Consider the following 25,975-nt stretch of genomic DNA (forward strand, 5'->3'; position numbering starts at 1 on the left):
TGACAAAGGCCCTAATCAATGCACGTCCCTGGGTGGGCTTGAACCACCATCCTTTCGGTTAACAGCCGAACGCGCTAACCAATTGCGCCACAGAGACAGAGGCCTGCCATGCTCTTGGGTGTGCGTGGCCGTACATGTAACTCTACCCGTACTTTCCTTCACATTCGTTTGGTGACCGTTTACAAATTACAGCAACTTCAGGTGTCAGTACGCATTTCCGTACAAAGAGTTGGAGCACTTTAAAAATAATCTAATTCTCTGAATTATTGACTTTGTGCTGTTGATTTGAATTGTTTGTGGAGGTGTGAATGCACAGTGGTGCTGTTTTTACCAGGTTAAATTCCTGTGTACATTTGGCGAAAAAAAGGACAATATCTGATAATGTAGTATCAAGCTTGACAAAGGTCCAAATCAATGCACGTCCCTGGGTGGGCTTGAACCACCATCCTTTCGGTTAACAGCCGAACGCGCTAACCAATTGCGCCACAGAGACAGAGGCCTGCCATGCTCTTGGGTGGGCGTGGCCGTACATGTAACTCCGCCCTTACTTTCCTTCACATTCGTTTAGTGACCGTTTACAAATTACAGCAACTTAGGTGTCAGTACGCATTTACGTACAAAGAGTTGGAGCACTTTAAAAATAATCTAATTCTCTGAATTATTGACTTTGTGCTGTCGATTTGAATTGTTTGTGGAGGTGTGAATGCACAGTGGTGCTGTTTTTACCAGGTTAAATTCCTGTGTACATTTGGCAAAAAAGGACAATATCTGATAGCCTAGTGTTGTTATTAAGCTTGACAAAGGCCCTAATCAATGCACGTCCCTGGGTGGGCTTGAACCACCATCCTTTCGGTTAACAGCCGAACGCGCTAACCAATTGCGCCACAGAGACAGAGGCCTGCCATGCTCTTGGGTGGGCGTGGCCGTACATGTAACTCCGCCCTTACTTTCCTTCACATTCGTTTGGTGACCGTTTACAAATTACAGCAACTTCAGGTGTCAGTACGCATTTCCGTACAAAGAGTTGGAGCACTTTAAAAATAATCTAATTTTCTGAATTATTGACTTTTTGCTGTCGATTTGAATTGTTTGTGGAGATGTGAATGTACAGTGGTGCTGTTTTTACCAGGTTAAATTCCTGTGTACATTTGGCAAAAAAGGACAATATCTGATAGCCTAGTATCAAGCTTGACAAAGGTCCAAATCCATGCACGTCCCTGGGTGGGCTTGAACCACCATCCTTTCGGTTAACAGCCGAACGCGCTAACCAATTGCGCCACAGAGACAGAGGCCTGCCATGCTCTTGGGTGGGCGTGGCCGTACATGTAACTCCGCCCCTACTTTCCTTCACATTCGTTTGGTGACCGTTTACAAATTACAGCAACTTCAGGTGTCAGTACGCATTTCCGTACAAAGAGTTGGAGCATTTTAAAAATAATCTAATTCTCTGAATTATTGACTTTGTGCTGTCGATTTGAATTGTTTGTGGAGTTGTGAATGCACAGTGGTGCTGTTTTTACCAGGTTAAATTCCTGTGTACATTTGGCAAAAAAGGGCAATATCTGATAGCCTAGTGTTGTTATTAAGCTTGACAAAGGTCCAAATCAACGCACGTCCCTGGGTGGGCTTGAACCACCATCCTTTCGGTTAACAGCCGAACGCGCTAACCAATTGCGCCACAGAGACAGAGGCCTGCCATGCTCTTGGGTGGGCGTGGCCATACATGTAACTCCGCCCCTACTTTCCTTCACATTCGTTTGGTGACCGTTTACAAATTACAGCAACTTCAGGTGTCAGTACGCATTTCCGTACAAAGAGTTGGAGCACTTTAAAAATAATCTAATTCTCTGAATTATTGACTTTGTGCTGTTGATTTGAATTGTTTGTGGAGGTGTGAATGCACAGTGGTGCTGTTTTTACCAGGTTAAATTCCTGTGTACATTTGGCGAAAAAAAGGACAATATCTGATAATGTAGTATCAAGCTTGACAAAGGTCCAAATCAATGCACGTCCCTGGGTGGGCTTGAACCACCATCCTTTCGGTTAACAGCCGAACGCGCTAACCAATTGCGCCACAGAGACAGAGGCCTGCTATGCTCTTGGGTGGGCGTGGCCGTACATGTAACTCCGCCCTTACTTTCCTTCACATTCGTTTAGTGACCGTTTACAAATTACAGCAACTTAGGTGTCAGTACGCATTTACGTACAAAGAGTTGGAGCACTTTAAAAATAATCTAATTCTCTGAATTATTGACTTTGTGCTGTCGATTTGAATTGTTTGTGGAGGTGTGAATGCACAGTGGTGCTGTTTTTACCAGGTTAAATTCCTGTGTACATTTGGCAAAAAAGGACAATATCTGATAGCCTAGTGTTGTTATTAAGCTTGACAAAGGCCCTAATCAATGCACGTCCCTGGGTGGGCTTGAACCACCATCCTTTCGGTTAACAGCCGAACGCGCTAACCAATTGCGCCACAGAGACAGAGGCCTGCCATGCTCTTGGGTGGGCGTGGCCATACATGTTACTCCGCCCCTACTTTCCTTCACATTCGTTTGGTGACCGTTTACAAATTACAGCAACTTCAGGTGTCAGTACGCATTTCCGTACAAAGAGTTGGAGCATTTTAAAAATAATCTAATTCTCTGAATTATTGACTTTGTGCTGTCGATTTGAATTGTTTGTGGAGGTGTGAATGCACAGTGGTGCTGTTTTTACCAGGTTAAATTCCTGTGTACATTTGGCAAAAAAGGACAATATCTGATAGCCTAGTGTTGTTATTAAGCTTGACAAAGGCCCTAATCAATGCACGTCCCTGGGTGGGCTTGAACCACCATCCTTTCGGTTAACAGCCGAACGCGCTAACCAATTGCGCCACAGAGACAGAGGCCTGCCATGCTCTTGGGTGTGCGTGGCCGTACATGTAACTCTACCCGTACTTTCCTTCACATTCGTTTGGTGACCGTTTACAAATTACAGCAACTTCAGGTGTCAGTACGCATTTCCGTACAAAGAGTTGGAGCACTTTAAAAATAATCTAATTCTCTGAATTATTGACTTTGTGCTGTTGATTTGAATTGTTTGTGGAGGTGTGAATGCACAGTGGTGCTGTTTTTACCAGGTTAAATTCCTGTGTACATTTGGCGACAAAAAGGACAATATCTGATAATGTAGTATCAAGCTTGACAAAGGTCCAAATCAATGCACGTCCCTGGGTGGGCTTGAACCACCATCCTTTCGGTTAACAGCCGAACGCGCTAACCAATTGCGCCACAGAGACAGAGGCCTGCCATGCTCTTGGGTGGGCGTGGCCGTACATGTAACTCCGCCCTTACTTTCCTTCACATTCGTTTAGTGACCGTTTACAAATTACAGCAACTTAGGTGTCAGTACGCATTTACGTACAAAGAGTTGGAGCACTTTAAAAATAATCTAATTCTCTGAATTATTGACTTTGTGCTGTCGATTTGAATTGTTTGTGGAGGTGTGAATGCACAGTGGTGCTGTTTTTACCAGGTTAAATTCCTGTGTACATTTGGCAAAAAAGGACAATATCTGATAGCCTAGTGTTGTTATTAAGCTTGACAAAGGCCCTAATCAATGCACGTCCCTGGGTGGGCTTGAACCACCATCCTTTCGGTTAACAGCCGAACGCGCTAACCAATTGCGCCACAGAGACAGAGGCCTGCCATGCTCTTGGGTGGGCGTGGCCGTACATGTAACTCCGCCCTTACTTTCCTTCACATTCGTTTGGTGACCGTTTACAAATTACAGCAACTTCAGGTGTCAGTACGCATTTCCGTACAAAGAGTTGGAGCACTTTAAAAATAATCTAATTTTCTGAATTATTGACTTTTTGCTGTCGATTTGAATTGTTTGTGGAGATGTGATCTAAACTAGGGAAGTTTTTTTTAATACTAATAGACTTATAAAAAAACTAACAATAATAATATACTAATATTATTTTTTTTTTAAATATCAATTGTTACGGCCCTGTGGCCTCTGTGTCTGTTTGTGTGTGTGTGTGTGGTTGCTCTGCTCTGCCTCTTCCCAGGTCCCGCTCCCTGTCTTCCCACTCATTGATCACACCTGCAGCCAAGCAGCCATGATTGGGCGTGGCCAGCTACAAATACCTGGGGGGAGCTGCAGTTCGGCCTCTGTGTGGGCCTTTGTGTGTGACGAAGCCGTGTGTGTGGCAGGTTTCTCCAGTCTGCTGTGGTTGAAGTCTGGAAGACCAGTTGATCGGCTCTCCTAGTGGGGGGGGGCCCGCTTTATGTTTTGTTTGTTCTTAATAAATGCGTTTTATCCTTCGGGTCCCACCTGTGTTACTCCCCTCACGCTCTTATGCCTATGGGGACGTGAGGTTGTTGGTGTTCCCCCCCCCCCATAAAAACAAACCCCTCCGGGTTTGTTATTGTGCAATAACTGGCTCACCCACGGGACAGCGCGTCCGCCACGACGTTGTCTGCCCCTTTCTTGTGCTGGATCTCGATGTTAAGGCCTTGCACTAACAGAGCCCAGCGCATCAGGCGCTGGTTGTGGTTGTACATACGTGAGAGGAACACCAGAGGGTTATGGTCAGTGTACACAATCACTGGAGAGGAACTGGAGCCAACATACACCTCGAAATGCTGGAGGGCCAGTAGCATCGCCAGCGTCTCCTTCTCGATGGTGGAATAGTTCAGCTGATGGCGCTTGAACTTCACTGAAAAGTAGCATACTGGATGGTTCACTTCCCCCTCGCCCTCCTGCAGTAGCCCAGCACCAGCCCCGGAAGCACTGGCATCCACCTCAAGCTTAAAGGGAAGAGCAAAGTTAGGAGCAGATAAAACAGGGGCACTGCAGAGGAGAGACTTAGCGGCTTCGAAGGCTTTCTGACATTCCCCATCCCACGTGAATGGCACAGCAGGGCTACACAGCCTGGTGAGCGGAGCAAGCACAGCAGGGCTACACAGCCTGGTGAGCGGAGCAACCACCACAGAGAAGTTCCTACAGAAACAGCGATAGTAGCCGGTCACGCCCAGGAAACGGCAGAGCTCCCGTCTGGTAGTGGGAGCTGGGTAGGACAGCACCGCGGCGACCTTTGCATCCACAGGACGCACCCGGCCATGCCCAACCTGTTTCCCTAGATAGGTGATGGTTGCTTTAGCAAACTCACATTTGGCAAGGTTAAGGGTCAAAGAGGCTGCAGCAAGCCGTTCAAACACCACTGCCAGACTAGAGAGATGTTCCTCCCAGACGGTGGAATACACTACCACATCGTCCAGGTACACTTTACACTGAGGCACGTCCCCCAACACTATCTGCATCAGACGCTGGAATGTAGCGGGTGCATTTCTCATTCCGAAGGCCATCACCGTGTACTGCAAGAAATGGTCGGGGGTCACAAAGGCAGAGATGTCAGAAGCCCTACTGGTCAGAGGTACCTGCCAGTACCCTTTCAGCAGATCTAGTTTTGTTATCACCGTAGCTGGACCAATACTGTCTATACAGTCTTCCACACGGGGCAAAGGGAAAGAGTCTGGCACAGTCACTGCATTGACCTTGCGGAAGTCTGTGCAAAAACGTGGAGTACCATCAGACTTCGGAACTAGCAGACACGGGGACTGTGGCTAGGCTTAGCTAACCCATTCTGCAACAGGTACTCAGCCTCCTTTTTCAGGACCTCCCGCTTTCCAACAGGACAGCGATACGGATGCTGCTTGATGGGTGTGGCAGACCCAACGTCAATATCATGCTGGAGAACAGTGGTACATGAAGGCACATCATTAAACAGAGCAGGATAGGCGTGGAGCAGCTGGACAACACCATCCCGCTGCCACTCTGGGAGGTAAGTTAATTGTGACCTAACAGTTGATAGAAACTGAGAATTAGACAACCTGCCACTCTGCTGACCATCTGACAGCACTGCCAAACCACCATCCGGCTCAGTCCCATCACAGATCAGAGAGACAGACGGCCCATCAGGGGCCGTGCCCCCCAAGGCGGGTCCCTGCCTCCCTGGACCAGCTTCCCTGGAATTATAAGATTTTAGCATGTTAATATGACACAAGCGCTTCTTCCTCCTCCGTTCAGGGGTGGCGATGACATAGTCAGTGTCAGATACCTTGCTCTCCACAACATATGGCCCCGAGAAGCGGGCCGTGAGAGCAGAACCAGGCACTGGCAACAATACCAAAACTTGGTCCCCAGGCTGGAACTGACGCCTGACCGCTTTCCTGTCATACCGGGTCTTCATGCTACGCTGGGTGGAAGAAAGAGCCCCCCTTGCCAGTTTCGAGGCACTCCGCAGTCGCTCCCTACACTGAGAGACGACACCTGCCACCTCCACTTTAGCAGGTGGGACAGACATAAATCGCTCTTTCAGCACCTTCACAGGTCCACGCACATTGTGACCAAACACAAGCTCAGCTGGACTGAAACCAAGGGATTCTTGCTTAGCATCACGAATGGCAAAGAGTACAAAGGGAACCCCCTCATCCCAGCTATTTCCGGTGTCACAACAGTATTTACGCAGCATACTCTTCAGGGTCTGATGCCAACGTTCAAGCGCACCTTGAGACTCAGGGTGGTAAGCGCTGGACACTGAATGGGAGACACCTAAAGACTGCAAAGCCTGCTTGAAAGTTCTGGAGAGGAAGTTACTTCCCTGGTCGGTTTGCACAACCTTGGGGAGCCCAAATGTGGTGAAAAATTTGGTCAAAGCCTTAGTGATAGCTGGGGCAGTAATCCTCCTAAGAGGGATGGCCTCAGGAAACCGGGTGGAAACACACATTAGAGTCAGAAGGAACTGGTTACCAGACTTTGTACGGGGCATCGGACCTACACAGTCTACCAGGACGCGTTCGAACGGTTCACCCCAGGCTGGGATGGGGTGCAGAGGGGCTGGGGGAACAACCTGATTCGGTTTTCCTACAACCTGGCAGGTACAGCAGGTTTTACAAAAGCGCACAACGTCAGCCTTCAACCCAGGCCAGAAGAAGTGCCTGAGGATACGGTCATAGGTTTTGGTTATGCCCAAATGACCAGATCACAGATGTTCATGAGCCAATGCCAGCACATGCTGACGGCAGTTGGTAGCAAGCACTATCTGGTACACGGTAGCCCAATCTTCACCTGCACCACCTGGCTGTGAAACCCATCGACGCATCAGCATACCACTGTCAAGAAGAAAAGACTGCTGCTCACCACACTTGGCACCACCAGCAGCAAAACACTTTGCTAGCGACCTGTCCTCTTTCTGAGCCCCAATAAGTGCCTCACGAGTCAGTGGCATGGACACACTGTCAGCTACAGGCCCAACCACACCCTCAGACCCCTGAGAGACGCAGTTCTCGAACTCACCCACAGGGGAGAGCTCCTCACTAGACAGGGAAGCAAACAGGGTGTCCGACAAGTTAACCTCCTGGGCCTGCTTTCTGGCTTGTGCCCTAGTCAGAACACTAGCTGTGAACACCCCTGGATGGCGTTCAGCAAGTTCATCAGGCCCAGACTCCGCAATAGGAACACCAACAACCTCAGGCGGGGGACACACTTTACCCCCAGCTATGTCGTTCCCCATGATGAAATCCACCCCATCGATTGGGAAACAGGGGCGGACAGCTACTGGGAAGAAACCGGTGACAAGGTTAGTCTTTATGTGCACCCGATGGAGGGGAGCAGGCACAAAACTCATCCCAATACCCCTGACTATCGTGCTCACACCACATGCCGACCTCTCACCCACAGGCAACGCACTGGACAGGATAAAGGACTGAGAGCCCCCAGTGTCACGTAGCACTGTAACTGGGCGCTGGTCTTCTGGATTACCTGTGAGAGACACATGACCAACAAAGATAAATGGCTTGAAACAGTCATCAGGAACTTTCTGAGCAGCAGGCTGACCCCCATCAAGCTCAGTCTTGATCAACCCCACCCCTTTTGGCTGCTTTTGAACTGTGGCTTGTTGCTGCTGACGTTTTAAAGTTAAACACTCCGCTACCAGGTGGCCAGGCTTGTGGCAGAAGAAACACTGCCTATCTGTCCTCACACTCAACCGGGAGGACGGGACATGAGGGACCTGCTTATCAGTGGCCCTCTCAGACAACTCACGGGGGGAAGACTCACGTTTAGTGAACACTGCCTTGTGTGTGAGGGCGAACTCGTCAGCCAAAGAGGCTGCTTGCTGTAGAGTCGCTACCTTCTGTTCATTGAGATAGACCACCGTACGCTCTGGAACGCAGGCCTTAAACTCCTCCAACAGCATGAGCTCACGCACAGACACATAGTCTTCAGCCTTACAGGCAGCACACCAACGGTCAAAAAGAATCACTTTCTCCCTAGCAACGTCAGAGTATGTCTGACCGGAGGTCTTTCTGACGTTGCGGAACCGCTGTCGGTAGGCTTCTGGGACTAGCTCGTACACACGAAGTATAGCGCCTTTCACCTTCTCATACAAAAGGCTCTCTTCCACAGAGAGGGAAGCACACGCCTCCTGAGCCTTTCCAGTCAACTTACACTGCAGCAGGATGGCCCACACGTCAGCTGGCCAGTGTAGGGCGGTAGCTATTCGCTCAAACGCACCAAAGTATGACTCTACTTCAGACTCTCGGAAGGCAGGAACTAGAGAAATATGCCTACTAGGGCTGAACGATATACCGTTATCGTATCTATATCGAGATATGAACATTCAAGACATTAATAACGGAAAAGCAACAATATAAACGATATATTTCCGCTCGCCTTGCTTGTACAGCTCGAGCAGTCTCCGAAAACATTACTTTTAATATTGCCCTTGAACGCACCACTATGCCCAGCCAACAACAAAGCTTCGTTCATGCTTGCTGTTGATCGACAGCTGAAGCCAACCAATGACAAACATAGGAGGGAGGGAGGGAGACGTCGACTGAGATGCACACAGCCACACACACAGGAGAGCGGAGAAGAGCGGAGAAATCCAAACGGAAGAAAAGAGACGAGTGCGGAGGATAATGCGGCCAGTGGCAGTGCAGAATCTAATTTTGTGCCAAAACATAAATCATCCTCCATTATTTGTAGGTATTTTGGATTTAGAAAGGATGATGTCGACCAGAGCGAGGTGTTGTGCAAGTCGTGCTTGGTGAAAATTGCGACGTGTATTTCGCGGCCATCCGTATTTTGTTTTGAAATTACAAAATAAAAATAGAGAAATAAACCAAAATAATCCGTTCCCCATCTTTTGTTTTGATAATAAAAAATTCATTGATGTGTTTGAAAATTGAAATTGGGAATTAAAACAGCGAGTGGAAAACTCTTTTCTCTATTTCCTATTCGTTGGAGGATACTGAAAAACAAGGATTGGACAAATGGGGGGATTGCACATGCGCAGTAATAAATTAAGAAAGTTGTTTCTGGTTCTTTTGTTGATCAGATTGAAAGTTAACATTTTTAGATATTTAATTGTTGAAACAGAAAATAAATCAAATATGAAACCTGGGAGTGAAACATGAGTTTAATCTGTAATCTGTCTTCACTCCGTCATGAAACTGCAGTGATGTTGTGACAGTCCGTTCAGCTGCAGCGTCCAATCAATAACATGTACTGAACTCTAACTCTAACTGCATTGGTTATTTATCGTTAAAGCGGAGCTACAGTAAAATATTTTGATTATTATTTATTATTGAGTGACTTTATGTTAATGTTGATGACTGGCAGTGAGTTCTTCTAATCAATAAAACTGCACTCTTTTGATTTCTGATGTTTTTATTTTTCTGAAAAATGCTTAGTTTTCACCGAACCGAAGTCATATCGTATTGATATCGAGATATCTGGCATGAATATCGAGATATGAAATTTTGTCCATATCGTTCAGCCCTAATGCCTACTGATGTCGAAACCGGGAGGGTGGTATGCAGGAGACTGTGTACCTACAGCAGGAGCGCTGACAGGGGTCTCACTGCCCTGCAGCTCCAGCTGACGCATCCTAACCGCAGTCTCTGCTTCCAACTTCTTCACCTGTAGCCTAAGCTCACGCTCCTCTTTCCAGGAGTAGACCCAGCAGAGAGGGGGTCAAAGCGTGGCATCGTGTACGGCTTCTCTTCCCCCTCACCATCACTGCTGTTCCCCTGTTCGCTGGGAGCGGACGGCCCCCCCTCAGCCCCTTCTCCACCCTGAGAAACAGAGCCGCTCGCACCCGAGGGCTCTGCCACAACAGAAGCCCCCTCCCCTTGGTCCCCAATCGCCACTGGAGGCAGGTGAATACCCTTGTCAACCATCCCCTTTAAAACAGCATCCCTAAGCTCTCCCTTACGGAGCGCAGTGGAGACAGGAATGCCATAATGCATAGCATGCAGGTCCTCCCTTCGACATGCTTCTAGCGAGCTCAGAGTGGGGTTAGCCACAAACACAACCAGGTCGAAGGCAGCCATGCTCGCCAGGACACCAAACACACAACACAATTACACACTATACACCACCGTCCCCACTGGACTAGCCACACAAGGCTACCACACCACAGGCTACCGACTAGCCTGTTGAGCACCAACACAATAGCCCTGAGCTAACCAAGTGAACAGCAAAGCCACTGCTAGGCTGAAACAACTGGCTTAGCACTCAACACACCTGTGAGTCACCCACCAGTGATGAACAGAATGCACATAGATGCCTGCAAACACACACAGCCCAACCTGACCAGAAACAAACTTCCCCAGAACCTACCTAACCAAAACTATGCCTGGCTTAGCTGTCTTCTGGAGCGTGCCGGGCTCGGGGCCACTTGAAAGGCCACACATCAGCGGCCAGAGCCCTGAAATGCCTACCCCCACCAGGGAATTGAATCCCCACCCAGGATTTGCTCCAAAAACAAAAAAGACAAAATAATAAACGAGTGCCCGCAGGAAGGACGACTGAGTCAGCCCAGCTGGACACTCAGCTCAATCATCTACTTCTGGGGAGGCAGTTCACACAATGGCCAGGCAAGACAAAATCAGCAGACATCAAACACACCTGCCCAACACCAGCAACAACTCACCACCACGAAAAACCACCAAACAATCACCCACTCGTTATCCTTCGTATCCCGAACGAGCCCCCAAATATGTTACGTCCCCATAGGCATAAGAGCGTGAGGGGAGTAACACAGGTGGGACCCGAAGGATAAAACAGGAGGAGACCAATGCTTCAAGAGAGCCGTGGCGCATTTATTAAGAGGGTCAAAGACGCGGCATGTCAATTCTGGTGTCCGAAGCATATTTATAATGTTAAAAATATATAAAAATTTTAAAACACTACATTTTGTTACTCAACTCTACCCACTTTACTTATTCACAGGAGTATTTACTATAAGAAATGAAAATTCAAGGAGCTATTTAGCTCAAAAGTACAAAACTGTCCCTCCTGGATAACGTCCGGGCTTAAAATCTATGTACAAAAATATGATAAAAATGTCAAAAATCTTAATAAAAACATTAATTATGCACTGGGGCATAATTGTGTTGATGTTTGTAATGACACCTACAAATATAGTAACAACACTAAGCTTATTTACATTTTTATTCAAGAAATACTTTTGTCCCTACTTTTGGATTCCCAAATGTCCCTCCTGGGTAACACACTTAAAGCGGCAATATATGACCATATTTGGATGTGGATAGTCATATTGCAGGGTGTTGCATCAGCCAACAGACCCCGAAGGACCCCCAAGACAGAGCACAAGGTCAGTAAGTCTCTCTTAAAATGTTGATATTTTACCTTTTCGGTCGGTCGTACCTGACGTCCTCAAATCATTTGTCTTTCTGGATAACGCTAATAAAATATTTTTTATTTTTTTTATTTTTTAAATGACCTATTTCATGTGAAATATGACATTGATGTGTTGAAGATTAAGCTAATATTTTATATAGTAGACCCAGTTAGTGCCTGATTATAAAGGAAATGTTGTTTTTTTGTCCCCCCTGGATAACGATATGTCCTCCCTGGATAACAAAGATATTCTGTTACCCAGGACATGTCCTCTGTTATCCAGGATGGACATGTAAATCAATTCAGATTTTTATCAGTATCTGTAGCTTTTTAGGCATTGACTGATGTTGTAATGTTATATTTTTATTATTATTAATGATTAATTAAACGATTAATGAGGCAATATTATGTATTTTGGAACTTTTATGACATTTTTTGTTATCTTTTTCAATGATAGCACCACAGGACATTACCCGTTTCCTGTCTCTCTCAACTGTGCTATCTAATAAATATCTTTTACATATCTTTTACATATATATATATATATATATATATATATATATATATATATATATATATATATACTGAACTAATCTTTATGTTTTTTAATAAAGTTTTAGTATAGCTTATGATGTTTAAGGGTCAGTTTTGTCCTTGCAGATGCCACTGTCTAATAAAGAAAGGCAGAGACTTTTCAGGGCCAGGAAGAATGCTGAGCCACAAGCTAGGGCTGAGTATCTTGAGAAAAAGAGAGAAAGGTATTGTGATTTAGTAAAGTGATTATGCAGATCAGTTAAAAAAGGAATTAGAAAATAGGTTTACACTTGTTCGCAAAATATGTTAGTTAAGCAATGTGATGTGATGTTTATGGTAGGGCACATTTCTTCTGGAGCATCGGCATCTTGGTAATTTATCAAACCTGTATACCATGTCAACCTGTATACCAGCTCCAAGTATGGGGAACAAAAAGAAGACCCCCACAACCAGTGAAACAGCCCAACAACTGTCACCTGACCTGGTTGGCAGGTTTTTAGTTGTAAAATACGATGCAATGCCATTCATTGGTCAAGTTGTCAAATTAGCTGGCAATGAACTTGAGGTGAGCTGCATGCGACAGCTAATGGGGAAAAATTCATTTGCCTGGCCAACAACCCCTGATGTGATTTTCTATTATGCATCTGACATGCAAGCCATCCTGTCAGAACCTGAGCCGGATACGAATCGCTCATCGAAATTATGTCCCCAAGACTGGAAAACCTTCCAAAGTTTTTGGTAGCTCACCTCACCTGCTCCGCTCCCTCAGGCTGTGATAAAAGAAAAGATATCCAAGAAAAAAAATGCAGTTTCAATTGTTTGCTTTAAAGTTTAATTCATTAACAGGTTTATGAAAAGAAAAGTTTGGTTTACTGTATTAGACTAAAAATGTAGTTGTTATAAATAACTCAGTTACTTAACTGAAACTTTGAAAGATTTGTTGTTTTTAGGTGAGTTTATTGTGAAATCAAATCCATGGCATTTTAAGTGATTATCTATTGTTACATTCAGAAAAATCAACTCTAGTTTTTTAACATTTTAATATTTTAACATTGCAAATGACTTGGTCACTTGGTGACTTTAACGCTGACATTGTTGAACAAAAAGCTTGTTTGAATGTTTTGATGCTATGCTGTTACAAACAACTGAACGTGTTTTCTTATAGTTACGTCGCTGTTACATTGTTGCATGAAATTAAAGATTTAAAAAAAAAAAAGAAGAAATCACTTTTTCAGATCTTTTAACAGTTCTCAGTTTCTTTGTATTATGTTGGTTACAAATTATGTTCCTGAAACAGCCTTTAATGAAATACTTGACACTGAAATCGTGCAGTGGTCATTCCTGGCTAACAGCATGTCATTCTGGGTAACAATGACACAGTCAAATAATTCAACCCAAATTTCATATTATATTACAGTATTGTGTTTTTTTAGGTGAGGATACAATAACAACCCTTTTACTTACACTGTGAAAAATCTTTAAGACATTTTCCATCTTTTTTCTCTTTTTGGCACTAAATATTGTGTGACAAACAGGAACGATTGAAGCCATTTCACTATAAATGTCCAAATATATTACATTAATTCTGATAAAAATGTTGTTTTCTGAGAAGTAATTATTTGTTGAGCTCTAACTATAATTATCTAAAAACATTTAAATGCCAACAATGATAGAAATTTTAATTAATTTTGAAAACCATTTACGTTACCCAGGGGGGACATTTCCCACGGAAGAAATCATATAATTCACTGAAAAATGTTTATTGCATTCTTAAAACAAATTCCTGTTGTTGAGTGATATACAAAACACTCTGATAAAGATAGAAAGTGACTTAATGGGTATTTTTAGCCAATTTCATTTTTTTCCATTTTTAAAATCCTTATTCGTCTTTGACCCATATACTTAGACTATCCATACGTAGATTCTTTATACCTTCCAAGTTCAGAGATTAAATATTTTATATAATATAGATATAAGACTCTTGCAATGCAATTAACTGTTAATACATTGTTATTAATATTTAAAAAAAAATCAATATTAGTATATTATTATTGTTAGTTTTTTTATTAGTCTATTAGTATTAAAAAAAACTTCCCTAGTTTAGATTATATACTTAGACTATCCATACGTAGATTCTTTATACCTCCAAGTTCAGTGATTAAATATTCTATATAATATAGAATAAATGTGTTTATTTTCTGCTGTCTTGGTTTAATCAGGGTGGTGTCTGAGGCTGTTTCAGGTTTCCTTATACACAGTCCAGTGATCAGTCATGTGACTGGAAGCTGTCACTGGTAGATACCAAATATACCAAATAACATTATCATCATCCTTTTCCTTTCAAAGTAATAATGATAATAAAGGATGATGATGTTATTTTGCATACATCCTACTTATGACTGATTAATGGACTGTATATAAGGAAACCAGAAGCAGCCTCAGAACCAAACCTGACAAAGGCAAGCCCAAAATGTTTGTTGAATAAAGCATAATGTACTGGAGAACACTTGTACAATGTGTTTTAATAGTGATGGACTTGCATTGAAGCTCACCATGGTTTGCTCCTTGCTGTGTGTAATTAATTAAAATCTAACCATAAAAATGAACATGAACTGAGGCAGTATTGATATTAAAATTGTAATTGTATTGAACATTATAACCTTCATCAGAAAACATATACAGAACTATATACAGAAATAAAAGTGTCCAGTGTTCATGCCTCTGGGAGGGGGGTAGAGGGGCACTAGCCCGGTGTCCATGCCTCTGGTAGGGGGGTAGAGGGGCACTAGCCCGGTGTCCATGCCTCTGGTAGGGGGGTAAACAATCTTTTTTTTTTTTTATGTCCTCCAACCACTGCTCCTTGGGAACAGCCTCTACAGAGGGGCAGTATACAATGCCCTTGTACTGGCTGTGTCCAGTCTCCGCTGTCCTGAACTGCCCGCATTTCTTGCAAGTGTTGTGCAGTACTTTGCGGGTCAGTTTTCGGCGGACTGGAGCAGGAGCAGGAGCAGGAGCAGGAGCAAGAACAGGAGCAAGAGCAGGAGCAAGAGCAGGAGCAGGAGCAAGAGCAGGAGGGTTAGAGGAGAAGCTGACAAGTAGGGCCTGTGGAGTAGCGACCGGGACAGGCACCTGTGAGGTCACTGGAGCCAGCATCACCAGCTGAGGGCCCGAGGGTGGAGCAAGGAAAAGCTGCCGCTGTGGACGCGGCCTCACAGCCGCCGGTGTTGCAACTGTGGGCGATACCCTCCTCTTCAGCTTCGCCTGGCCCACGGTGCTGCTGGGCAGGTGGTACTGGTGAGCTGGGCCTGGCTGGAGGGGTGCAGACGGGGGGCGCACATTAGCAGGGGGGAGAGGGTCAGCTGCCACAGACAAGCGGCTGGGCAAGTTCAGCCCCTGCATCACAATTGCGTTGTCCTGCCTCTTCACCGTCCTGTTGTGCCACTGCACCAGGGTGGTGTGGCTCACGTCCACCAGCTGCAGGGTGGTCTGCTGCATAACTGTCCCATTGACCAGAATGCACCGCCTGATTTTCTTGTAGTCCTCAAGGATGAGATCCCATCTGGACACTGTGCCAGTCCCCCTCTTCTTGGGACTGCGGTGGATGGCACAGAGCCTGACAAAGATGGTCTCAATCAGGCGGCAGCAATCTGGCCACTGGGCAAGCGGGGCAGTGGTGGTGAATGCGTGCCTCTTCACACTCTCCACCCCTGGAGTGAACTCCTGTCTCTTCTTCGGAGACCTGAACCTCCCCGTGTCCAGCCTGCTCTGGTGTCTGGCAGCAAACACCACCCTCTGCTTGTCATAGTCCAGCAGGTTCTGCCACAGAGCAACAATGTTGCTCACCTAAACGGAGAGAGAAGACAACAGCACAGTAAAAGACAAAAACATGTGCAAGTGTGAACATGTATGACAGGGCACAGAGGGAAAGTAGCAAGACAATAAATGTTCCTGACCTGCTGGTTAGTTAGGGCCAGAGAGGGCTGGTTCCTCAGCTCCACCAGATACTCTGCCAAGCTGTCAACTCTGTCCATGCCTGGCACCCCAGAGTCATCCACGGCCTAACAAAAAACAGATGAGCAACAAAATTTGAGGACAGTGAAGTGGGACAAAACGCAGACACTGATTTTATTTCTTTACACATAGTTATGTATTTACATACCCCAGACTCGTCAGGAGATGCATCAAGCGTTGAGGAGACACCTGGCTGCGGCATGGTAGCAGCAGCCTGGGAAGAGGCAGCAGCTTGAGAGGAGGCAGCAGGCAGAGATGAAGCAGCAGCTAGGGAGAGCAGGGTGGATGCAGCAGCCAGGGAGGACACAGTAGCCAGGGATGAGGCAGCAACCCGGGAGGACACAGCACCCAGGGAGGAGGCAGCAGCCTGGGAGGAGGGAGCAGCCAGGGAGGAGGGAGCAGCCAGGGAGGACACAGCAGCCAGGGAGGAGGCAGCAGCCTGGGAGGAGGGAGCAGCCAGGGAGGACACAGCAGCCAGGGAGGAGGCAGCAACCTGGGAGGAGGGAGCAGCCAGGGAGGACACAGCAGCCAGGGAGGAGGCAGCAACCTGGGAGGAGGGAGCAGCCAGGGAGGAGGCAGCAGCCTGGGAGGAGGGAGCAGCCAGGGAGGACGCAGACGCCTGGGAGGAGGCAGCAACCCGGGAGGAGAGAGGTTCAGAGGAGGGACAAGACTGGGAGGGGACAGAGAAGCTTGGGTCATCGAGGAGACCTGACACAGTATCTTCCTCGAAGCCCTTGTCTTCTTCTTCCTCCTCGCCCTCATCTACATCCTCCAGCATGTCCTCTGTCTCCTCTGCGTCGGGGATCACCTTCAGGGGCTGTCCAGTCTGACTCAGCAGGTAGTCAACACCAAGCAGCTCTCCTATGAAAAAGAACAGATAGACAGACACACACAGGCACACGCACACACACGTTATTAGTTGTATTCAAAGCATTCTATATAGATACCGTTTAATATTAGTATCAGAGTTGATCTGTATCATCTTATGAGTGTATGGTTTGCTTTGGCAATGGGAATGATTCAAATAAAGCCTCGTTGAGACTTAAGTTAGAACACTGAAAACACACAAACCAAAAGTATTATGTAGACAGATACCAATTAGACATACCAGTGTATTTGGCAGGTGGCCTGAAGGTTGGCACAAATGCTCGGCCAAACACCTTCAGGCTGTTGGTGTTGACACAGCTGGCCATATCCCCAGAGTAGGTGAGGAGAGATGACGGCTTGCTGGTCACCGCTGCAGTCCCCCGATCCTGGTTCCACCTGTTCAGGCCTTCCAAGAGGTACAGCTGGAAATTCAGTGCGTTTGCACTGGTTCCTGGGAAAATAACAAAATATTATTGCCAATGAAAAGATGCTTTAATAAAAAAACATACAAATTATTTGAAATATTATACATAAGAGAGACACCGACCTGGAATGAACCTGTTCAGGTGGCAGTGGAACGACTCGAGGGATGTGGACCCTCTGGCACAGCGGTACCTGGTCAGGACAACGCCCCCCTTGGTGGTGGTGGTGCCTGTCTTTGTGTACAGCTGCACACCTGGCACGTCCTGGATGCACCTGACGTGACGTTCCTGCACACGCCAGATGTGCTCCATACGCACCTGGTCCAACAGTGGCACCCCCATGAGGTCTCTCCCGTTTGCCCCCCCCATTTCCTGCAGCAGCCGCTCGATGAGGCTGATGGTGGCCTCCTCGCCGCGTGTCCTCCTGCGGCAGTACTGGCTCAGCTCCTTCTTGCTGATTTTTGTGTCCACCAGACGATCAGTAAGGGCTGGCACACCCTCCTGCCTGAGCTGCTCTCTCTTTGCCTGCCGCAACAGAGTGAGGTCCCCTGCATCCCACTCAAAGATGCATGCAGACAGGCAGCCCATGAAGGTGGGGTACAGGGTATGAGCGTCTGTGGTGCAGCCGACGGAGAGCCTCCTCATAAAATGCCAGATGTCCAGCCGTATGTGGAGGTCTGGCCACTCTGCAAACCTGGTCTGCAGCTTGCTCTGCAGCTGCCTGGCGGTACCGCTCCATCACACCAGACGCCATCGTGTCCAGTCCCGGCCCCTCCTGCACCGACAGGACACTGGTCAGGATCTGGCCGACCTCATTGCCGATGGAGGTCACCCAGAGAGCTGTCCCCCTGCCGTGGCCAGCCAGCTTCTTTGTGATCTGGAATTTGACAACAGTGATGTTTAAGATTACGCATTATCTATAACAGTAAGTGTATGTAGATTTATTACACAGTACACATTTATAATAACTGCATATGTAATGTTATCACTGACAACAACGTTAATGTGTAGTATATATTACGTACATGGAAATCTATTACACAGTCAGATTATTTATTACCTTTTTGGTTGAGTCCATCTTTAAGATGGAACCAAATGTGGAGGTGATGCTGGCCTTAATATGGTCAAAGCGAGAAAGGATGTCCCTCCCGTACACGGACAGCAGCCAGCGACTGGTGGGGACATCAATGGGTTCCGGGGGCTCCTGGCAAACCACTGGGAAGAGGCTGGGTCGATCCACAAAGTCAGCACACTCCCCGAGATAGTGTGCCAACCGGGTCAGCCATTCCTCCCCGTGGTTCTCCCTGAGCTGCTTTGCCAGTCGTGCTGGACTGTTGCCGAGAGTCCGGTCCCGAAGCAGCCGAATGACACGGATGTCACAAGCATACCTGAAATGCACATTTCATTTCATTTATTGGTTTATTTAAAACAGGGACAGTGTATCTATTATTATTATTATTTCACCATGAGCTGTTAGAATAAATTGTTTAAGGGGTGGGGGAGCTAAACCATGCAGTGTCTAATAAAATAAACAAACAGTGGTCATAAACAAAACATTGTCAGAGCTCAATAAGCTGTATTTTTCGATGATATTGCAATAGTGGTATGAGTTCGGTGTTTTGTCCAGTGCTTTAAGAGCTCATTTAAACAGTTTACAAAGTGGTTGTGTTGTTGTTGTACAGGCCTGTGACCAGGCGGTGGCCACAATAAGACAGATGTGATAATATCATAGAGTGCATGTACATCATAGCTGATGTTTTTTAAAACTTAAAATTAAAATAGTTTCATCGTTGCAGTGATTAGTTACATGTTCATTGGAGGGTAATTTCAGTGGTTTAAGTCTTCACAATCACCATCTTTTCAAAACTGCTTTACCCACTTGCGGGTCAGGATCAGCCGGAACATCTTCTGGTGCGGCAGATCCAGCTGGTCCCGGACAGTCTGACTGGTCGACAGATAGTTCAGGGAACACACAGAGCACCTGAGCACCTCCGTCACCATCAGGTAGTACCTGTCGATGTCCAGGACCTTCCGAGCCCTCTTGTGGACACCAGCGCCCGTCAGCTGCTTCCCACAAGCTGGGCAGGACACCCTCACCTTCCACAGGCGGTAGGGCATCCACACCATCAGCCGATGGGTGAAGAAACGGTCGGGTGTCGGTGTCTGGTGGTAAATGAGGGCTGGGACCGGGGGCTCGTACCACAGCTTCAATTCTGTGCGCAGTTTGCCGGAGTTAAAGAGGGTGTTGGAAATCCACCTCTGGTCCTGCACAGGGATGGTTTTGCTCATCTCAAACGGCAACCAGCATGAAGCTGCAGCCGCAGCAGTGGCTGGCTGAACTCCTCCAGACTCATCCTATTTGGAAAACAACAAATAAGAATTATTTTTGATTGCATAAATAAAGGCTACACTAAAGATGACTTACAACAGAGCCAGACCAATGAATAGACGCTGTACTCACAGAGGCTACTGCCAGGCTGGTGTTTACAGCAGGGCACGGGGTCCTCACAGAGGATGGAGGAGGAGCACGGCTCGGGGTCCTCACAGAGGATGGAGGAGGAGCAGGGCTCGGGGTCCTCACAGAGGATGGAGGAGGAGCACGGCTCGGGGTCCTCACAGAGGATGGAGGAGGAGCAGGGCTCGGGGTCCTCACAGAGGATGGAGGAGGAGCAGGGCTCGGGGTCCTCACAGAGGATGGAGGAGGAGCACGGCTCGGGGTCCTCACAGAGGATGGAGGAGGAGCACGGCTCGGGGTCCTCACAGAGGATGGAGGAGGAGCACGGCTCGGGGTCCTCACAGAGGATGGAGCAGGGCTCAGGGTCCTGACAAAGGATGGAAGAGGAGCAGGGCTCGGGGTCCTCACAGAGGATGGAGGAGGAGCAGGGCTCGGGGTCCTCACAGAGGATGGAAGAGGAGCAGGGCTGGGGGTCCTCACAGAGGATGGAGGAGGAGAAGGGCTGGGGGTCCTCCTAGCCACTAAATTGGGCTTCAGTGAGGCAGACAGTGACCCACCAAAGTGTGATTTAGTGAACTGAAAGGAGAAACAGAGTTAACTTTATGATGCAACACATATAATGATTCATACAAAACATTAATTACTAAGAAAATATTCACCATTGACAAACTCGGAGGGGGCAGCAGGAAAGACCGCGGGGCTGCAGCAGTCGCACCAGGGGCCGAGTCTGAGGCCACAGACTGCGGGGCTTCAGCAGGAGACTGAGTGGCAGGCTGCTAAAACAACAGCATTACGACATGTGATGTAACAGAAACAGCATAACAGCATTGTAACAGAAATGCGATGCAAGATTAACAATAATGAAATGTAATTTTTAAATAGATCACCTTAACTGCGTGGAATCCACAATTACAGACCTTGGACCCTCCAAAGAGGTTGGTCTGTCCACGGGCCTGCATGGGGCATTTCTCAATCTGAAACAATAAGAATTGTTATTTAGCCTGGAGTGTGTCACTCAGTGTACAGTTCAGCGTCTGATCGATATTATCGGCAGTATATCATCAAGTGACCTGCATAGTAATGACCGTAATAAGTCATAGGTGCATATTTTGCTATACTTTACCTTCCTATAGAGGTCATGCCACTTCCGCTGCCTTGGTGCTGGTCTATTGCCTCCTCCAGAAGGCCAAACCCCAGAACTGGCAAATGCCCTCAGCCTCGCCATCCACTCTCCGTCTCCCATGGCCTTATGACTCTTTGGATAAGTGCTCATCTAAAGATTACATGGAAATAATAACAATAACAACAGTTACAATTATGTATCGCAGCATAAACATGGTGTGCTGAACAAGTTCATACTTGTGAGTACAGTAACATAATACTGTTAGTTAAGCAAACTACACTGATAACATGTTATCCGTTATTTATACATTTATACATGCATACACATTATTCATATTTATACTGTGCAATCCTGTTATGTGTGCAATTATCCAATCATGGTCATATCTATATAAGTGAAAGGTGTATATAGTGTATAACGTTATAGTTTTTATTTTTATTTATAACTCAATCACTCTTTTTCTTTCTATTTTTGACAATAAAGGTTATCTTATCTTATGTTTACAGTGATACAGTAATGACATGGATATATCTACAACCACTGACAGCTGTCATTCTTACCTGGGCTTCAGGTGGGCTAATAACTTCCACTAGTCCTTGGTACTTAATGTAAATTAATGTCATTAGCTAAGTAGCTAGATAACTAGTTACTAGTAACTAGTAATTTACAGTAAAACGGTAGGTACTGTAAGCAAACTCACAATAGCTCTTGTCAACAAGTAAACACTGAATGTGAACACGCATTGAACAATACACTGTGACACTGCAGCACATAAACATAACGCTACCGTTATCAATAGCAATCATAATATGTAACGTTAAATTACAGTGGCGCTATGATTAAGGTTGGGTACTTACTCACCGCTGGTCAGACGTCTTATACGGGTAGTAACGTTAAGCGAACTAAAATGTTAGCTAACTGATACGATGTTTCTATAACTACTTGCATGAATTACTGTGAATACTTGTACGTTTCCACTCAGAGTGATATTATAGGTATTACATGTAGTAGCGATTGCTATAATGTATAAACGTAACTTGATATAACGTAATGTGACACTCGACCACAAAATGATAAAATTACTTTGTGTGACGGATGGAAAAAATATGACTATTTAAGAAGAAAATAACAATATTTAATGGTTACTTACTTTGATAAATTGTCTTGCGCTACTGACACCGTAAATGCGTTATTGGCAATGGCGCCGCCAGCTTCCAGCTTTCTTCCCTTCTCGGCGTGATTGGAAAGAAGCGCTGTGATTGGCCTACGTCCAATCTGACATTGGACAGTGAATGCCATGATTGGCCTACGTCCAATCTGACATTGGACAGTGAATGCCATGATTGGCCTACGTCCAATCTGACATTGGAGCAGTGAATGCCATGATTGGATGATGAAATTGGAGTTTGGACAGACGATCCTGATCCAGGTAGCGCCACAGAGACAGAAGCCTGCCATGCTCCTGGGTGGGCGTGGCCGTACATGTAACTCCGCCCTTACTTTCCTTCACATTCATTTGGTGACCGTTTACAAATTACAGCAACTTCAGGTGTAAGTACGCATTTCTGTACAAAGAGTTGGAGCACTTTAAAAATAATCTAATTCTCTGAATTATTGACTTTTTGCTGTCGATTTGAATTGTTTGTGGGTGTGTGAATGCACAGTGGCGCTGTTTTTACCATGTTAAATTCCTGTGTACATTTGGCAAAAAAGGGCAATATCTGATAGCCTAGTGTTGTTATCAAGCTTGACAAAGGCCCTAATCAATGCACGTCCCTGGGTGGGCTTGAACCACCATCCTTTCGGTTAACAGCCGAACGCGCTAACCAATTGCGCCACAGAGACCAAGGCCTGCCATGCTCTTGGGTGGGCGTGGCCGTACATGTAACTCCGCCCTTACTTTCCACCACATTCGTTTGGTGACCGTTTACAAATTACAGCAACTTCAGGTGTCAGTACGCATTTCCTTACAAAGAGTTGGAGCACTTTAAAAATAATCTAATTCTCTGAATTATTGACTTTTTGCTGTCGATTTGAATTGTTTGTGGAGGTGTGAATGTACAGTGGTGCTGTTTTTACCAGGTTAAATGCCTGTGTACATTTGGCAAAAAAGGACAATATCTGATAGCCTGGTGTTGTTATCAAGCTTGACAAAGGCCCAAATCAATGCACGTCCCTGGGTGGGCTTGAACCACCATCCTTTCGGTTAACAGCCGAACGCGCTAACCAATTGCGCCACAGAGACAGAGGCCTGCCATGCTCTTGGGTGGGCGTGGCCGTACATGTAACTCCGCCCTTACTTTCCACCACATTCGTTTGGTGACCGTTTACAAATTACAGCAACTTCAGGTGTCAGTACGCATTTCCTTACAAAGAATTGGAGCACTTTAAAAATAATCTAATTCTCTGAATTATTGACTTTTTGCTGTCGATTTGAATTGTTTGTGGAGGTGTGAATGTACAGTGGTGCTGTTTTTACCAGGTTAAATGCCTGTGTACATTTGGCAAAAAAGGACAATATCTGATAGCCTGGTGTTGTTATCAAGCTTGACAAAGGCCCAAATCAATGCACGTCCCTGGGTGGGCTTGAACCACCATCCTTTCGGTTAACAGCCGAACGCGCTAACCAATCGCGCCACAGAGACAGAGGCCTGCCATGCTCTTGGGTGGGTGTGGCCAAACAAGAAACTCCGCCCTTAAATTCCACCACATTCGTTTGGTGACCGTTTACAAATTACAGCAACTTCAGATGTCAGTACGCATTTCCTTACAAAGAGGTAGAGCACTTTAAAAATAATCTAATTCTCTGAATTATTGACTTTGTGCTGTCGATTTGAATTGTTTGTGGAGGTGAATGCACAGTGGTGCTGTTTTTACCAGGTTAAATTCCTGTGTACATTTGGCAAAAAAGGACAATATCTGATAACCTAGTGTTGTTATCAAGCTTGACAAAGGCCCTAATCAATGCACGTCCCTGGGTGGGCTTGAACCACCATCCTTTCGGTTAACAGCCGAACGCGCTAACCAATTGCGCCACAGAGACCGAGGCCTGCCATGCTCTTGGGTGGGTGTGGCCAAACAAGAAACTCCGCCCTTAAATTCCACCACATTCGTTTGGTGACCGTTTACAAATTACAGCAACTTCAGATGTCAGTACGCATTTCCTTACAAAGAGGTAGAGCACTTTAAAAATAATCTAATTCTCTGAATTATTGACTTTGTGCTGTCGATTTGAATTGTTTGTGGAGGTGAATGCACAGTGGTGCTGTTTTTACCAGGTTAAATTCCTGTGTACATTTGGCAAAAAAGGACAATATCTGATAACCTAGTGTTGTTATCAAGCTTGACAAAGGCCCTGATCAATGCACGTCCCTGGGTGGGCTTGAACCACCATCCTTTCGGTTAACAGCCGAACGCGCTAACCAATTGCGCCACAGAGACAGAGGCCTGCCATGCTCCTGGGAGGGCGTGGCCGTACATGTAACTCCGCCCCTACTTTCCTTCACATTCGTTTGGTGACCGTTTACAAATTACAGCAACTTCAGGTGTCAGTACGCATTTCCGTACAAAGAGTTGGAGCACTTTAAAAATAATCTAATTCTCTGAATTATTGACTTTGTGCTGTTGATTTGAATTGTTTGCGGAGGTGTGAATGCACAGTGGTGCTGTTTTTACCAGGTTAAATTCCTGTGTACATTTGGCAAAAAAGGACAATACCTGATAGCCTAGTGTTGTTATTAAGCTTGAATAAGGCCCTAATCAATACACGTCCCTGGGTGGGCTTGAACCACCATCCTTTCGGTTAACAGCCGAACGCGCTAACCAATTGCGCCACAGAGACAGAAGCCTGCCATGCTCCTGGGTGGGCGTGGCCGTACAGGTAACTCCGCCCTTACTTTCCTTCACATTCATTTGGTGACCGTTTACAAATTACAGCAACGTCAGGTGTCAGTACGCATTTCCGTACAAAGAGTTGGAGCACTTTAAAAATAATCTAATTCTCTGAATTATTGACTTTGTGCTGTTGATTTGAATTGTTTGCGGAGGTGTGAATGCACAGTGGTGCTGTTTTTACCAGGTTAAATTCCTGTGTACATTTGGCAAAAAAGGACAATACCTGATAGCCTAGTGTTGTTATTAAGCTTGACAAAGGCCCTAATCAATGCACGTCCCTGGGTGGGCTTGAACCACCATCCTTTCGGTTAACAGCCGAACGCGCTAACCAATTGCGCCACAGAGACCAAGGCCTGCCATGCGCTTGGGTGGGCGTGGCCGTACATGTAACTCCGCCCTTACTTTCCACCACATTCGTTTGGTGACCGTTTACAAATTACAGCAACTTCAGGTGTCAGTACGCATTTCCTTACAAAGAGTTGGAGCACTTTAAAAATAATCTAATTCTCTGAATTATTGACTTTTTGCTGTCGATTTGAATTGTTTGTGGAGGTGTGAATGTACAGTGGTGCTGTTTTTACCTGGTTAAATGCCTGTGTACATTTGGCAAAAAAGGACAATATCTGATAGCCTGGTGTTGTTATCAAGCTTGACAAAGGCCCAAATCAATGCACGTCCCTGGGTGGGCTTGAACCACCATCCTTTCGGTTAACAGCCGAACGCGCTAACCAATTGCGCCACAGAGACAGAGGCCTGACAATGCTCTTGGGTGGGCGTGGCCGTACATGTAACTCCGCCCTTACTTTCCTTCACATTCATTTGGTGACCGTTTACAAATTACAGCAACGTCAGGTGTCAGTACGCATTTCCGTACAAAGAGTTGGAGCACTTTAAAAATAATCTAATTCTCTGAATTATTGACTTTGTGCTGTTGATTTGAATTGTTTGCGGAGGTGTGAATGCACAGTGGTGCTG

At 46.1% G+C, this 25,975-nt stretch overlaps 18 non-coding genes across 18 annotated transcripts; all 18 read right to left on the reverse strand.

Annotated features, from left to right (window-relative positions):
• Positions 1-23: 23 nt before the first annotated feature.
• trnan-guu (transfer RNA asparagine (anticodon GUU)) lies at positions 24-97 on the reverse strand. The gene has a single exon. It is a non-coding gene; the product is annotated as a tRNA-Asn (tRNA).
• Positions 98-419: 322 nt separating this feature from the next.
• On the reverse strand, positions 420-493 carry trnan-guu (transfer RNA asparagine (anticodon GUU)). The gene has a single exon. It is a non-coding gene; the product is annotated as a tRNA-Asn (tRNA).
• Positions 494-818: 325 nt separating this feature from the next.
• trnan-guu (transfer RNA asparagine (anticodon GUU)) lies at positions 819-892 on the reverse strand. The gene has a single exon. It is a non-coding gene; the product is annotated as a tRNA-Asn (tRNA).
• A 320-nt stretch (positions 893-1,212) lies between these two features.
• trnan-guu (transfer RNA asparagine (anticodon GUU)) lies at positions 1,213-1,286 on the reverse strand. The gene has a single exon. It is a non-coding gene; the product is annotated as a tRNA-Asn (tRNA).
• Positions 1,287-1,612: 326 nt separating this feature from the next.
• trnan-guu (transfer RNA asparagine (anticodon GUU)) lies at positions 1,613-1,686 on the reverse strand. Its single transcript has one exon. It is a non-coding gene; the product is annotated as a tRNA-Asn (tRNA).
• Positions 1,687-2,008: 322 nt separating this feature from the next.
• On the reverse strand, positions 2,009-2,082 carry trnan-guu (transfer RNA asparagine (anticodon GUU)). Its single transcript has one exon. It is a non-coding gene; the product is annotated as a tRNA-Asn (tRNA).
• A 325-nt stretch (positions 2,083-2,407) lies between these two features.
• On the reverse strand, positions 2,408-2,481 carry trnan-guu (transfer RNA asparagine (anticodon GUU)). The gene has a single exon. It is a non-coding gene; the product is annotated as a tRNA-Asn (tRNA).
• Positions 2,482-2,807: 326 nt separating this feature from the next.
• On the reverse strand, positions 2,808-2,881 carry trnan-guu (transfer RNA asparagine (anticodon GUU)). Its single transcript has one exon. It is a non-coding gene; the product is annotated as a tRNA-Asn (tRNA).
• A 322-nt stretch (positions 2,882-3,203) lies between these two features.
• trnan-guu (transfer RNA asparagine (anticodon GUU)) lies at positions 3,204-3,277 on the reverse strand. The gene has a single exon. It is a non-coding gene; the product is annotated as a tRNA-Asn (tRNA).
• A 325-nt stretch (positions 3,278-3,602) lies between these two features.
• On the reverse strand, positions 3,603-3,676 carry trnan-guu (transfer RNA asparagine (anticodon GUU)). The gene has a single exon. It is a non-coding gene; the product is annotated as a tRNA-Asn (tRNA).
• A 19,201-nt stretch (positions 3,677-22,877) lies between these two features.
• On the reverse strand, positions 22,878-22,951 carry trnan-guu (transfer RNA asparagine (anticodon GUU)). The gene has a single exon. It is a non-coding gene; the product is annotated as a tRNA-Asn (tRNA).
• A 326-nt stretch (positions 22,952-23,277) lies between these two features.
• On the reverse strand, positions 23,278-23,351 carry trnan-guu (transfer RNA asparagine (anticodon GUU)). Its single transcript has one exon. It is a non-coding gene; the product is annotated as a tRNA-Asn (tRNA).
• Positions 23,352-23,677: 326 nt separating this feature from the next.
• trnan-guu (transfer RNA asparagine (anticodon GUU)) lies at positions 23,678-23,751 on the reverse strand. The gene has a single exon. It is a non-coding gene; the product is annotated as a tRNA-Asn (tRNA).
• Positions 23,752-24,075: 324 nt separating this feature from the next.
• trnan-guu (transfer RNA asparagine (anticodon GUU)) lies at positions 24,076-24,149 on the reverse strand. The gene has a single exon. It is a non-coding gene; the product is annotated as a tRNA-Asn (tRNA).
• A 324-nt stretch (positions 24,150-24,473) lies between these two features.
• On the reverse strand, positions 24,474-24,547 carry trnan-guu (transfer RNA asparagine (anticodon GUU)). The gene has a single exon. It is a non-coding gene; the product is annotated as a tRNA-Asn (tRNA).
• A 326-nt stretch (positions 24,548-24,873) lies between these two features.
• On the reverse strand, positions 24,874-24,947 carry trnan-guu (transfer RNA asparagine (anticodon GUU)). The gene has a single exon. It is a non-coding gene; the product is annotated as a tRNA-Asn (tRNA).
• Positions 24,948-25,273: 326 nt separating this feature from the next.
• Positions 25,274-25,347, reverse strand: trnan-guu (transfer RNA asparagine (anticodon GUU)). The gene has a single exon. It is a non-coding gene; the product is annotated as a tRNA-Asn (tRNA).
• A 326-nt stretch (positions 25,348-25,673) lies between these two features.
• Positions 25,674-25,747, reverse strand: trnan-guu (transfer RNA asparagine (anticodon GUU)). Its single transcript has one exon. It is a non-coding gene; the product is annotated as a tRNA-Asn (tRNA).
• Positions 25,748-25,975: the final 228 nt, after the last annotated feature.

The sequence above is a fragment of the Cololabis saira genome, chromosome 4 (assembly GCF_033807715.1).
Source record: "Cololabis saira isolate AMF1-May2022 chromosome 4, fColSai1.1, whole genome shotgun sequence".
Classification (NCBI taxonomy): domain Eukaryota; kingdom Metazoa; phylum Chordata; class Actinopteri; order Beloniformes; family Belonidae; genus Cololabis; species Cololabis saira.